Raw genomic sequence first — 14422 nt, forward strand, 5'->3', positions numbered from 1 at the left:
TTTGTAAAGGAATGTAAAAAAGGCACTTTCCTTGGATCGCCCTGTCCTGTGCCATGGGGGGGGGGATAGTGTCTAAGGTAGGCTTAGCCATCCCCATTCCCTCCTTTACTATGGGTAAATTCTTTTGCTTGTTTTGCCTTTTTTTGGGGGGTGGGGGGGGTACTGATAGCTCATGGAAATCTTTCATTGCAAAAGTGTGAAAAATCTGGTTTAACTTATTTGATCAAACACTTTTAAATCTATTATCAAAGAGGTGAACAGACTAAAGAGTAACAAATCACTGGGACTGGATGGTATATACCCTAGAGCTCTGAGAGCATTAAAAAATGAAATTGCAGATTTATTATTATAAATCTAACTATGGATTCAAATCAGCTATGGTACCTGAGGCTTGAAGGGTGGCCAACTTAACACCCATTTTAAAAATAATTTCAGGGTTGATCTGGAAAACTCTGCTGGGTAAAATAATAGAAGCTATTTCAAAGAACAAAATTACTGGCCATCTGGATAACCACAAACTTACAGGCAGAGTAAATATGGATTTAAAAAAGGGAAGTCTTGTCTTACAAATCTTTTAGATTTTTTTTAAAAAGAAGTTAATAAATGTGTGGACGAGGCCTGCGCTGGTTGATATAATGTATTTGGATTTTCAAAAGCTGTTTGATAAAATCCCTCATGAGAGACTTCTCAAGAAATTAAAAAAGTCATGGGGCAGGAGGCAGTGTCCTTTTGTGAATTAACTGGCTAAAGGACAGGAAACAGATTAGGACTGAATGGTCATTTCTCTTAATAGAGAAAGGTAAGTAGTGGAGTGCCCCAGAGATCTGTACTGTTGCTTTTTAATATATTTATAAATGATCTGTAAAAGGGAGTAAGAGTGAAGTGATCAAATTTGCAGGTGATAAAAAATTGTTCAAAGTGTGAGACCATGAGCCAAATGTGAGAACTTGCAAGAAGACCTTGCAATACTGAGGGACTTGGTAGATGAAATTTAACGTGGACAAGTGCAAAATGAGGTAGAATAATCCAAGCTATAGGTACATGATGCTGGATTGCATATTAGGCATCGCCACCCAGAAACGGACCTTGGAATCATTGTAGATAATACATTGAAATCTCAGCTCAGTGTGTGATGGTAGTCAAAAAAGTAAACAGAGCGTTAGGTGGTATTAGGAAAGGAATGGAAAATAGAGGATATTATAGTGCCTCTATATAAATCTATGGTGCAAGACCACCTTGAGTATTGTGTGCAGTTCTGGTCATCCCATCTTAAAAAAAGATATACCCAAACTAGAAAAGGTACAGAGAAAAGTGACCAAAATGATAAAGGGGATGGAATGGCTTGCTATGAGGAAAGGCTAAATAGGTAGGGCTCTTCTCACTGGAGAAGATTTGCTGAGAGGAGATGCAATAGAGCTCTATAAAAATTTGAGAGGGGAGGAACTGTTATTTACCCTTGCAAATAGGACTAAGGGATACTCCACGAAGATAAAAGGTAGCACATTTAAAGCAAATTGGAGAAAGTACTTTCTCATTCAGCACACAAACTGGAATTTGTTTCCAGAGGATCTATCTATTTATTTATTTAGTGATTTTTTTATACCGGCATTCATGTTGATACATATCATGTCTGTTTACAGCATAAATCAAATGTTAGTTACTATATTTGCATATAAAAGAAGGGTAACTTTTAAAACGGCTCATCTAAAATATAAAATCTGTCTCAGCATAAGCTAAAATACAATAACAATAGATCCAAGTACATCTTAAAAAATACAAATAAAACTATAAATCAAAACATATCTTAAAATACAAAATGTAACATTAAAAGTATGTCACTAAAAATTATCAATAAAAGAAATCAATCCTTGTTGTTAAAGGCTTGGTTAAAAAGCCAGGTTTTGACAAGTTCTTGGAAGAAAAGTCCATAAACCATTATTAGCCATACAGACTTGGGAAAGCCATTGCTTATCCCAGGTTATGAATAAGGATTGGATCCTACTGGGTACAGGTTATTTGGATTGGCCACTATTGGAAACAGGATGCTGGGCTTGATGGCTCTTTGGTCTGACTCAGTATGCATATACACACACAAATATTTCATCCATTCATATTCTAATACATTGATAAAACAGGGGCTGTAGTTGAGTTCTCAGGGCATGTAAAATTAATACTCTTCCTCCCACAACACCCTGTGCATTGAGAAAAGCCATAAGGCTGGCATGAAGTCAGGGGACAGGGCACACCACCTGGCTGATCAGCTGGCTTCATTTTTTCCCAAGACTAGCGAGTCCTTTCCTTCTCATATCCCCATTGAATGCTTGGACTTATAGTTCTGCTCTCTTTCTACTGAGGAGAGGTGCTGTGATTTATGAGCTCTTGTGTTTTCTTTTAACATTCATAATTTTATGCACTTAGTCCCTATGATTTTGCTATATTTCTTTTTATTCTTAGTTGAGGTAGCTGTCTTCTGTTTTATTTAATTTTTTATTTGTACTTTTATTTCTATTTGTATAGATCCAGGGTGCGACCACACCTTGAGTAATGTGTGCAGATCTGGTTTTTCCATCTCAAAAAAGATCTAGAAGACATAAAAAAAGGTATAGAGAAGGGCAACAAAAATGATATAGGGGATGGAAAAGTCCATAAACAGTTGTTAGCCATTTAGATCTGGGAAAGCCATTGTTTATTCCTGGGAGTAAAATAGATTAACTATTGGTACTTCTAACCTGGACTGGCAATTGTCAGAGATAGAATGCTGGGCTCGATGGACCTTGGTCTGACCAAGCATGGTGGTACTTATGTTCTTATTTTCCCTCGCATTAAAAATCATGTTCCTTAGCATCCTGCTAGACCAGTCCAGACATGTGGGTGTATACCACCTTGCCAGCAGATGGAGACAAAGAACCACAAACTTCTTAGTGGCCTTATCACTGCCTATAAAGAGTTGTGCAGACTGGGCACTTGTCAGTATTCTGTCTCCGGTAGATGGTGCACGTACTGGACTGCTACAGCAGGATTCATCGGTTCCCATGTCTTTGCTCTATAGACCTTGTTTCTAGAGCAATAGCTTGCGGGCTGCTTCCTTTAGTGAAATAGGATCTTCATCTCCTAGGGCAGCAATTATTTGCTTGTTCCCCTAGTGGAATGGGCTCTCAGGTCTGGCTCCCAGGAGTTCCTCTCATTTCTCCTGATGGTGCAGAACATTGTTAGGTGGCTCCCAGGATTCTGCAGGCCTAGAAGAGGTGGGTGACTTTGGTCAGGCATCTCCCTTTTCCTGAGCATGGGAGTTCCATCTGTCTCTCTCTCCTTAATCATTTTTCTCTTTTCCTCTGCTCTAGCTTAATCTTCTTGCTAGGGAGGCAGTGTTAAAACTGTGCTTGAAAAAGAAAAAAAAAGATTGTAAGAAGAGAGTCATCAGTGTTTCTAACCTGGAGGGGTGATCTTTTTTTTTTTTTTTGTGGGTTCACTGTTTGAGTGTCTTAGCTGGGCCTTTGATGGGCCGGACAGTGCCTGCATTCATTGCCCTCGATGTTTTTTGTGGGAGCAGCCGCTAGGGAAGCTCGGCCAGCATTTGGAGAGGCCTGGTCCTGCCAACATTTTGCAGCCCTGGGGGTGGTCTCTTTTGGTGAGATCCACTGCCTTACAAGATCTTGGCCAACCTTAGGCTTGATGCCACCTGCATTCACTGCCTGGGAAATATTTTGGCAGAAACTGCTGCCATTGGAGTGAGGTGAAGAAAGGGGCGGCTCTGCAAAGATCACAGAATGGACCTGGCTGGGTGACTCTGGCATTGAGGGAACAAGAGAGAAGTGGGGGTGGGAGCAATGCTGAGTCTTTCATCGAGGCTGGGCTGAAACTGCTACCTGTTCCATTTGACTGGGGGTATGGCTCTGCCCCTGCTGATGTCATTGGCTTGGGAGTCTCTCTCCTACAGGTACCACCGTGATGGCAGAGGTTCTGGTGGCTCCTCCTTCAAGGGAGGGAGAGAGGAGGGAGCAATGCTGTATCTTCCATCGAGGCTAGGCTGAGGCTGTTACCTGCTCTAGTGGCCAGGGGTGTAGCTCTCCTCCTGGATGTCATTAACTGGGAACTGTCTGTCCTACTAAAGCCTCAGCTGCCGGCACAAGCTAAAGGGGCATGCACCTTGGGGAGCACTGCAAGGGACAAAGATTGTCATCTCTACCTGGCTTGTAAGTCTCTTCAACTTCTATTCAATTAATAATAGGGATGATGGGATAACTTTTTTTGCCAACTTCCTGAATAGTAAGAAGAAGAAAGTGAGTCTTTGGTCTCGTCCATCAGAGACTTTTATTTCCTCATTTGACCCAGTTAATGCGACCATTTTGTGACCTCTTCTTTTCAAGGAGAGGTTTTGGGAGAGTTGGAGCTAGACATTGGAACAGCCTCGGTTAGTGGGATGGATATCTCATTCAGTCCTGACAATTGTAGTCCTCCAGCTCAGGAGGAAAGCTGTAGCATTCTTGAAACTGGGTGCAACTTCTGAAGTGGTAGTTTCCCCAGCCTCTATTGACGGGACAACTCCTGCTCAGAAATTGACACCTTCCTTAGAGGGATCCGTATTGTTGCCCCTATCGGGATACTCAAGAAATTAAGATCTTAACTCTGCCTGAGAAACCATTGGTAGTAACATTGGATACTTTATGGAGGGCTATTGTTGGTTTGGAGAAGGCCCTATCTGCTACTTCTGTAGGATTATCTAATCAAGTGAATGTGCAAGCTCAGTTGATTGTGAACTATGGGACCAGATTAAATCAATTAGAAAAGCAAGTGCAAGAGTTCCAGGGTTGCTGTGCAGATCTAATAAAAGACCTGAATAAATTTCATTGTAAATTAGAGAGTTTTGAGAATCAATCTTTGGATTTAAATTTAACTAAATCTCCTTTGGTTTCTCCTATGGATTTGCTCAAGAAATTTTATCAAGAAAATTTGAAGGTCCCCGTAGACTCTCTATCAACTATTGCAAAAGAATGATATAGATAAACCCGGAAAATCTGAACTTTCTGTTGATAGTTTGGATCTGATGGGCTTTCTACAAGATTCCCAGTCAGAGGTAATTTTAAAATGTAATCTTGTTAATGACCTTTGCCTTGGAACCAGATTAAATTTCAAGGTAATAAACCCCTGTTCTATGACCCAGATCAGTTTGCTTGTTTTCCACAAGACAGGGCTTCCCATAGCAATTTGTCATGTCATTAGATGTGGATGGCTGGTTTGGTCTCTATATAAAGTGTTGCTTGGAGTTAAGAGCATAAGACGTGCCATGCTAGGTCACACCAAGATCCATCAAGCCCAGCATTATGTCTCAGATAGTGGCCAGTCTGGAAACAAGAACCCATCATATTTATTTATTTAATACAAATTTATAAACTGCCTTACCGGTTTAGATAAATCATCCAAGGTGATGTACAGCAGTAAAATATAACCTCGTTCCACATCTTGGGGATTACCATGGAGGAAGCTCTTTTCTGAAGCCTAACATGGTGGAAAGCCTTAACTGATGGTAACTGTAGCTAAAGGGAGATCTCTGTAGCCTACTTGATGTTTTCCATATTAATCGCTTCATTATATGCAATGGACCTTTCCCCTTCAGTATTTTAAAGGCTAAAACTAGTACATTAAATTTAAAGCAAGATTTTATGGGGAGCCAGTGCAATTTTTCAAAAAGTGGAGCTGCAGAATCACACCTCAAACGACCCATTACAACTGTTGCCGCCATGTTTTGAATAACTTGTAAACATCTCATTAGTGTTCCAGAGAGAGTCCCCCCAGTAGATACCGTTACTACCGTTACAGTAGTCTACTGTCCTCTTAACCAAGGCATGGACTACCAATTTCAAGGCATGTCTACTTAAGAAAGGCCTTAACTGATGGGTCATTCTTAAGCAAATAAATGCCAGTTGCACTACCTTAGAGATTTGCCTCTGTAGACTCCAGTCCTCAAGTATCTCCCCAAGGGTTTTTATTTCTCCTTTAGCTGTTACCATATCTTCTCCAATTGACAGTTGATAATTCTTAAACTTTCTCCAATTTGTAAAATTTCTGGGGGTTTTTTTTTTTTAGAATTTAAAATTAAGCCACTCTGTTTCAACCACTCACCGCCAATATGCAATCCTCACATGTTTTTAAGACTCCTTCAGGATCCGACCCAGACTCACTAAAATCTGTATATTGTCTGCAAATAAAAATGGGATTAACCCAAATGAGCAAACCAATTGCTCCAATAAGACAAGTAGAAATTAAAAAGTGTCGGGGATAGAGAAGATCCCCGAAGAACTCCAATTTTCACAAAAGGGGAACATTTCCCTTGAAAATTCACCATTTGATTTCTGTCTTTTAAAAATGAACTCAGCTAGTGTAACACCTTTCCTTTTATCCCTAACTCAGACAAATGATGTAATAATATTGGATGCTTTACTAAATCAAAGGCAGTAGACAAATATAAAGAAACTTACAAAATTGGAAATCCTCTAAATCGGTGGTTCTCAACCTTTTTTCGGCCAGGACACACCTAACATGGTTCTCACATGCGTGACACACTGAACATGTGACCGTCATGGGGCAAAATGTAAACATGCACTCTGCGTCCACAGGAACCCCCTCAACCCCCAGCAATGAGTGCAGAGCAGATCTAGGGCATTACCCTATACAACTCGCCATACAAAAAAGATATTCTGGTTCTGATGACATCTCAGTAAAAGCAAAACAAACTCCCTTTACTACCAGGCACAATAACCCTCCTTATGAAAAGACAGTTATTTACCACTAATGCATGTCCTATTGAGAAAACACAACAAATAAGATTAATACAATTGTCTACATGCTAGTAAAATACCTCACCTCAGTCACACACCTAGAACTGACCTTCACCAAGTACAGAAAAACCACAAATTATAAATATGGAGACAGAAACTGGAATGGAAAACCAAAAAAGCCACTCTTCATGCAGTGCGAACGTGGAGAAATGGAATGAGAAATATAGCACCTAACAGACTCCAGGATTTGCAATAATGTACACAAACTAACCAGCACAAAGTTACACCTGTATTATGGAACACACTCAAACAGTAAGAACCCTATCTAAGAAATACAAGTATTAAACCAGGCCCTAAACAGTAATACATTTCCTACTGGGAAAACAGAATAAGCCAAGCTGCTATAGAGCCCCACACAGAAATAATTGTAACGCTATACTTAAAATGTTACAAAACAGCTGAACAGAATAACATCCAACAATTAAAAACTTATAAAAATTATTAAAACAAGTCCAAATATCAATAAAATATTTCAAAACAGCAGACATCGCATAATATCCAACAATTAAAAAGCCATCTTTACTTACCCTCTCCAGCAACTCTCCTACTCCTTTCCCTTCCAGGTCAATAGCACTCACCAGAAGCAGCAAGGGCTGCTGAAGCTCTGTCCTCACAGTCCTATTTCCTTTGTGCCCACAACCACACACTTACACTCACACACACTCACACTCTGTCTCTTTTACACAGGTCATCTTCCTGACCAGTCTCTGTCTCTTTCACACACAAATGCTCTTGCACCCACTCACACCAGCTCTCACCCAAGCACCCATTTGCATCCACGCACCCATTCACACCCGCAGACACACAAGCTCTCACCCAGGCACCCATTCACACCCGCAGACACACAAGCTCTCACCAAAAACTTCTTCCTTCACTGCAGGGATGGGCTCCAGTTCCACCGCGGCTTTACTCTGGCAGGCGTTCTTTTTTCACTGCCATAGGGATGGGCTCCCTTAGTGGCCTCGGTCGGGGTCAGGTTTCCTCTTCGCCACCACAGGGACGGGCTCCTGTGGCGGCCTTGCTTTGTCGGGGTCGGGTTTTCCTCTTCGCTGCCACGGGGATGGGCTCCCTTGGCAGCCTTGCTTCGTCGGGGTTCGACACTGCCATTCCTCCCACCCCACCCCATTCCCGGGCTATACGATGCCTGCCTCACCGACCAATCAAAAGCTTCCTCCCTTCTTCCTACTCCCACTAGCAGGTAGAAGGGAGGAGGCTTCCGATTGGCCTGCGCGGGGGGGCAGGCAGAACGAAGGAGGCTTTCCATTGGGCAGTGGGGGTAGGAAGAAAGGAGGCTTCAATTGGCCCGCGGGGGCTGGAAAAAGGGAGAAGGAAAGTACAACGGGGCAGTGGGACACCGGGAGACGCGACATACTTGCCGGTGTTTGGTGACACACTGGTTGAGAAGCGCTGCTCTAAATAATGTAGCACTGTCTCTGTTAAATCAACAATAAAGGTTTTGGAGGAAGTGACGTCACCCCTCATGCGAGCAGCCTGAATTAGCTGCTCCTCGAGTACTGCGGGCTATAGCAACTCAAACCGCGCGATTTTCGCATCAATTTAGAGCTACTGCAAACTTACCGAGTCCCGAAGCTAGGGGCACGGCAACAAAATGCAAGATAAACGACTTGCGAAAGTTTTCTTACACCCGGGGCAGCGACGATCTTGCCGGCAAAAAATCCAAAATGGTGCCGGAGGACCCGCTCTCAGGGAGCAAGGAGGGAGCGCCCGACCTGACAGCTTCTACAAGTGAATTTCCATCGCGGGCTGAAATGAGAGTCTGGTTCACCGAGCTCAGGCAGGACATCAAAAACTATAAGGCAGAGATCACTAGCCTTATAACTGAGATGCGAGAAGAGACTGCTGAACTGGGCCGGCGGGTCGATGAGGCAGAGATCTGGCTGGACACCCAGGGGGAAGGATGGGTTCAGATGCAGGCCAGCCAGCAAGCCCTGCAAGCCACCTGCCTGGCATTAGCTGACAAGGTGGAAGATATGGAAAACCGTAGCCGAAGAAGCAATCTCTGGATAAGGGGGGTGCCCGAGACAGAGGACTTTGGGGACTGTTTCGCTATAGTTGAAAAAATTGCTATTTTCCTTCTGGAAACTGAGGAAAACTCGGCAGAGGCAGCCATGCCTAACATTCTCATAGAAAGGGCGCATAGAACCTTGGGACCTAGAATTGCCAACAGACCCAGAGACATAGTCGTGTGCTTCCACTCCTTCGCTGTTAAGGAAAAGCTTTTCACCATATCCAGATGTAGGTGCGCATGGCACTGGGAAGGCCACGACATCGCCATCTTTGCTGATTTATCTTCAGCTACCTTAAAAAGGCGCCAGGACGGGGCGTGATGACGTCACCGAGCATGGAAGCTTAAGGAAAGAGCTCCCGGCACTATCCTGTACATTCTGCTTTTATAAACGGCATCCGCTATCTTAATTCACTGCAATTACGATCCTCAGCAACCCCGAAGGCACGCGATGGCGAGGAAACGAAAAACTGTTAATTTGCAACAATTTTCTTTCGCGCAATCGGACAGAGATTCTGGCACGCAGATGGAGGAGCAGGCCTCAGGTGGGGAAACGGAGCCCGAACACGCAGCGCCCTAGACCTTCAGCGACTTACCGTCGCGCACAGAGGTTCTGGAATGGTTTGTTGAGCTTCATGCCGATATGAAACAGCACAAACAAGAACTTCAGCATCTGTTTCATATCGGCACGTTTTGTGCGTCTCCCGCTTTCTGCATGTAGAAGACTACATGCAGAAAGCGGGAGACGCACAAAAAGTGAATCGTGCAGCGCAATTGGCGCTGGAGGAAAAGATAGAAGACTTGGAAAACAGGTCATGCAGGAATAATCTGCGTATACGAGGGGTTCCAGACACCCCAGAATATGCAGACAGCAGGGAGGTGGCCCTTTCGTCTCTTTCGATTTTATCATGGCGTCGTCGCCGCCTGCAGGAACGGAGGGGGAGCTAACATCCAATACTTATAGTATTGAGAGGGCACACCGTGTACAAGGACCCCGCAACGTGGAGAGGCCAAGAGACATTCTACTATGTATGCAAATCTTTCGTGAAAAAGAACAAATCTATTCGGTGGCCAGGAAGCAGCGTGAATGGATGTGGGAAGGCCATAAAGTAAGCATATACACTGACTTGGCGGCCTCTGCGTAAGAGGTACGAGCTGTGGGATGTGACTACTGCACTATAGGAGAGGGCAGTCCGGTATTGCTGGACCTTTCCTTTTGGGCTATTATTCACCATCGAGGGAGTCACCCATCGGGTCAAGAATCTTGCAGAGGCAAAGGAGGCGTTTGCTAAAGCTAATATCCCGAATGCCCTGCCTACGGGCAGACCGGGAGAAGTTCCATACCGTATGATAGCAACACCAAGATGGCAAGGATAGGCAATACCAAGCGCCTGGAACGTCAGAAACTCACTTCATCTCAGGCCACTCGTAGCCAGGCATCTGGGTTGTGAATTTACTCAGAGGGACGCCATTAATTCACTACAAGAAAGGCCACAAAAGACGGATGCTTATCTTGTGCTTGCTACAGGAATTTCAGCACTGGCGCATATACTTGGAACCTTTTCTGTTTGTTGGTTCATTAAGAACATTCACATCACTTCCTAGATACTGCACCGAAATCAGAGACTCTAAGCCGGACGGCTACATGTTCAATGGTATGCTCTAACCCCATGTTTAGAGGTATCTAGGGAGAGGATACATTTTGTATGGAGGGGATGGGAAGGGAGGGAATATTGACCATGAGCTCACGAAGTTTGTTTAGTTATGGGAAGTTATATCATTTCGTTAGACAATGTTTTAGGGTGGATAATTGCTCTATGGCTTTTGGGTGGGGAGATGGGGCTCATAAATGGCGTTGAAGCTGTGGTCCCTTAATGTTAAGGGCCTTAATTCCCATAAAAAGAGGCAACTGGGCCGGCGGGTCGATGAGGCAGCAGCAGATCTCTATAGCACTGATTCAGGAAACCCACCTGTGCAAGCACCATGAGCGGATGCTACAGATAGCCGGTTATCCCAATGTTTAATTGGCTGCGAGTACACGAAACACTAAATACGCCAGGGTGGGCAATCTAATTGCGAGGACGGTCACGTATGAATATCTTTCCCATATGGAGGATCCAGCTGGGCGGTACCTTATTCTAAAGATCAAGCTGGATCAGCAGATTTACACCATTATGAACATATATGCCCCTAACCATGATCAGGGATCTTTTTTACGCTCCCTAGAAGAAACGCTGTCCCACTATGTAGAAGGGCAAGTATTATGGGGGGCGATCATAATCTAGTCAGGAACCCGAGAATAGATGCTTCCCATCGCAAAAAATCAGGTAGCTGGACAGCATCGTCTGAACTGACCACTATTATGTGCAATTGGGGAATGGTTGATATTTGGGGATCACGCAATCCTCTGTCTAGGATGTATATGTTTTTCTCCCACCCACATGCTTCATACTCACGGATTGATTTTATTTTTGTGGATAAGGGGCTCCAGAATCAGGTCATAGATGTCATTGGTGATACTGGGGAGGTGAATGCAGGGACTATTTGGGAATGTTTAAAAGCGGTATTAAGAGGTAAATTTATAGTGCGAGCCTCATATGTCAAAGGGAGAAAGAATGGGCGCATCTGGTGCATAAACTAAATGCTTTAGAGAAAGCCCATAAAGCGGACCTGACACATAGGTGCTCCTTAGTGTCCTTTGAGACTGTGCGCACAAAGATAGCCTCCCTTGATGTGGCTGCTATCGCGTATCAGCTTGAATGGACACAGCAAAAATATTTCGAGGGAGGTAACAAAGCGGGAAAACTCCTGGTTCACAGATTGAAGAGTAGACTGGATCAGGCCGCTATTGTTAAAATCAAAAGCCAAGAGGGAATCATGTTATCTGATGGCAAGGCCATTAGACAGCACTTTCAACAATTTTACTCCGAGCTTTACTCTGCTAATGACCAGATATCTCAGAATGCCATAGAGGAATATCTGGAGAACTCCTCCCCGACAGCCCTTGAGCCCTCACAGCAGTTTATATTAGATAAGGATATCTCAGAACTTGAAATCCGGAAAGCCATTAAAGACCTAAAACCTGGAAAATCGCCAGGCTTGGATGGTTATACGGGGAGATTTTACAAACAATTTGTTCCCCTCCTAGCCCCAATTCTGGTTAAATTTTTTAAGTCATTGAAGGAAGGACATTCGCTTTCCCCATCAGCCAATACAGCGGGCATAACGATCCTGGCTAAACCGGGCAGGGACCCCACAGTATGTGGGTCATATAGACCGATATCCCTCATTAATATTGATTTGAAGATTCTTGCCAAAATTCAGGCTAATTGGTTGAATGGGTTTCTTGCCCAAATTATCCACCCAGATCAGGCAGGCTTTATTCCGGGACGCCAGGCTAGTGATAATGTACACAAAATTCTGGATATGATCTGGTGGGTAAAACAACATAAGATACCGACGGAGGCTCTTTCGGTCGATGCCAAAAAAGCCTTCGATGTGGTCCATTGGCCTTATTTATTTGCCTTATTAAAACACCTGAATTTTGGGGTACACTTCCTTCAATGGCTTCATCAGCTTTATCATAACCCCTTAGCGTGTATAAAGATTAATGGGGGATATTCGCCCACTTTTCGGGTTCAGAGGGGCACTAGACAGGGATGTCCTTTGTCACCCCTGTTATTCGCTATTTTTCTCAAACCACTGGCAAACCAAATTCGGAGAAACTCAGAGATCCATGGTGTTCAGGTGGGCGCTTTCTCAACAAAATTATCGCTCTTTGCGGATGATATTTTACTTTTGGTTACTGATCCAGAGCATTCCCTTTCATTAGTGTCCCAAACTCTTGGGGAATTTGGTAAGGTTTCGGGATTTCGCATAAATTGGGAGAAATCAGAGATTCTCAATGTGAATGTTTCTTCCGCTTTGGAGACGTCCATGCGGGAGAAATTTAGATTTCGCTGGACCCAAAATTATCTTAAATATTTAGGAGTTTACATTGGTGCTACTCAAGATTTGATCAAACTTACAGGCCGATACAGTAAGGAGCGGTAGGAAGAGCTGCGTTAGTGCCGGGAGCACCCGCGGTTGCCGCACGCACAGTCCGGCTCACCTACCGCTCGATATTGTATTTAAATAGCTTGCAAATGCAAGCCACGATCAAGAAGCCTCCGTGAAGCGTTAGGCCCGCGCAACCCATTTTACTGTATAGAGCGCTATACAGTATCCTGGGTGCGCTGGCCTAACGCTTCACGGACACGCTGGTATCTGTCATTTCAAATGACATTTGAAATGACAGGTACCAGGAAGTGGACGGTTCTCCTACGCTCGGGATTGCCAGTCCTCTCTCCCCTCCTCCCGAAGCAAGGCGCAGGGAGGGGGGGAGAGAGGACTGGTGAAATGACATATAAACTGTAAAGCAACGAAGCGACTTACTCCTCCTGCAGCCCTCCTCCGGAGACTGACATCGGTGGAGATAGACCGCGGCTCCCCTGCCTCCCGGGGGGCAGCCAGCGGCGAAAGCAGCTTCCATTGGTCCCCCGTGCAGGTCCCGGTTCTCCTGGCTCTCGATGATGTTCCAGCAGGTACTCCGCGGCGCGGTTCGGGCTCTCGGCTCCAATGGCTAGAGCCAGCGAAGCGCATGACGTAACGGCGCGAGCAAAGCGAAGCGTACTTTCATTGGCTTGAGCGCCCGTCAATTTGGGCGCTCAAGCCAATGAAAGCACATGGACGGGCGGGCGTGACACACGCCGTGACGTCACGCATGCCCGTCCATGTGCTTTCATTGGCTTGAGCGCCCATCAATTTGGGCGCTCAAGCCAATGAAAGTACGCTTTGCTTCGCTCACGCCGTTACATCAGGCGCTTCGCTGGCTCTAGCCATTGGAGCCGAGAGCCTGAACCGCGCCGCGGAGTACCTGCTGGAACATCATCGAGAGCCAGGAGAACCGGGACCTGCACGGGGGACCAATGGAAGCCACTTTCAGCCTTCTCTGGCGTCCTCCAGAGGGGGCAGCCAGCGGCGAAAGGGCTGAAAAAGCAACAAAAGGTAAGTTGGTACATGTCGAGTCGCTTCGGGAGGAGGGGATTTTAGGTTTTCAGGTTTCCTTTTGGGGGAAAGTTTGCCGTCTACCCTTACCCCTGCCTCTAACGCAGGGGTGGGGTAGGCGGTAAATTAGCAGGTTAAACGCGCGGCAAAACTGCAGGTTAAAAAAGCGATAGTCGGGGCACGCGTTACTGTATGGGAGGGAATAGCTAATTCGATCGTTTACATCTGATATCCATGCCGCGGGCGGAAGGGGTTACCCGGTGATTTAAAGAGGCGGTAAGAATGGGTTAAAGGGGATAGTGTATCGCGGGTTGGACTAACATGGCCGAAAAGTGAGTAGAAAGCGGGTTAGAAGCAGGGTAACCGCGGCCGCACTTTACTGTATTGACTTGTTAATTATGATAAACTGTGGGCTCAAATTACTAGAGACAGAGGAGTGGAATCGTTATATAATTTCCTGGTTTGAGAGGATAGCAGCTGAAAAATGACAATATTGCCCAAATTCCTTTATTTC

At 44.8% G+C, this 14422-nt stretch overlaps 1 protein-coding gene across 2 annotated transcripts in view; it reads left to right on the forward strand.

The window, feature by feature from the left end:
* SRPK3 (SRSF protein kinase 3) overlaps positions 1-14422 on the forward strand; it is a 103178-nt gene that overhangs the window by 1254 nt on the left and 87502 nt on the right. The window lies entirely within an intron of this gene.

Source organism: Rhinatrema bivittatum, chromosome 1 (genome assembly GCF_901001135.1).
Source record: "Rhinatrema bivittatum chromosome 1, aRhiBiv1.1, whole genome shotgun sequence".
Taxonomy (NCBI): Eukaryota; Metazoa; Chordata; class Amphibia; order Gymnophiona; family Rhinatrematidae; genus Rhinatrema; species Rhinatrema bivittatum.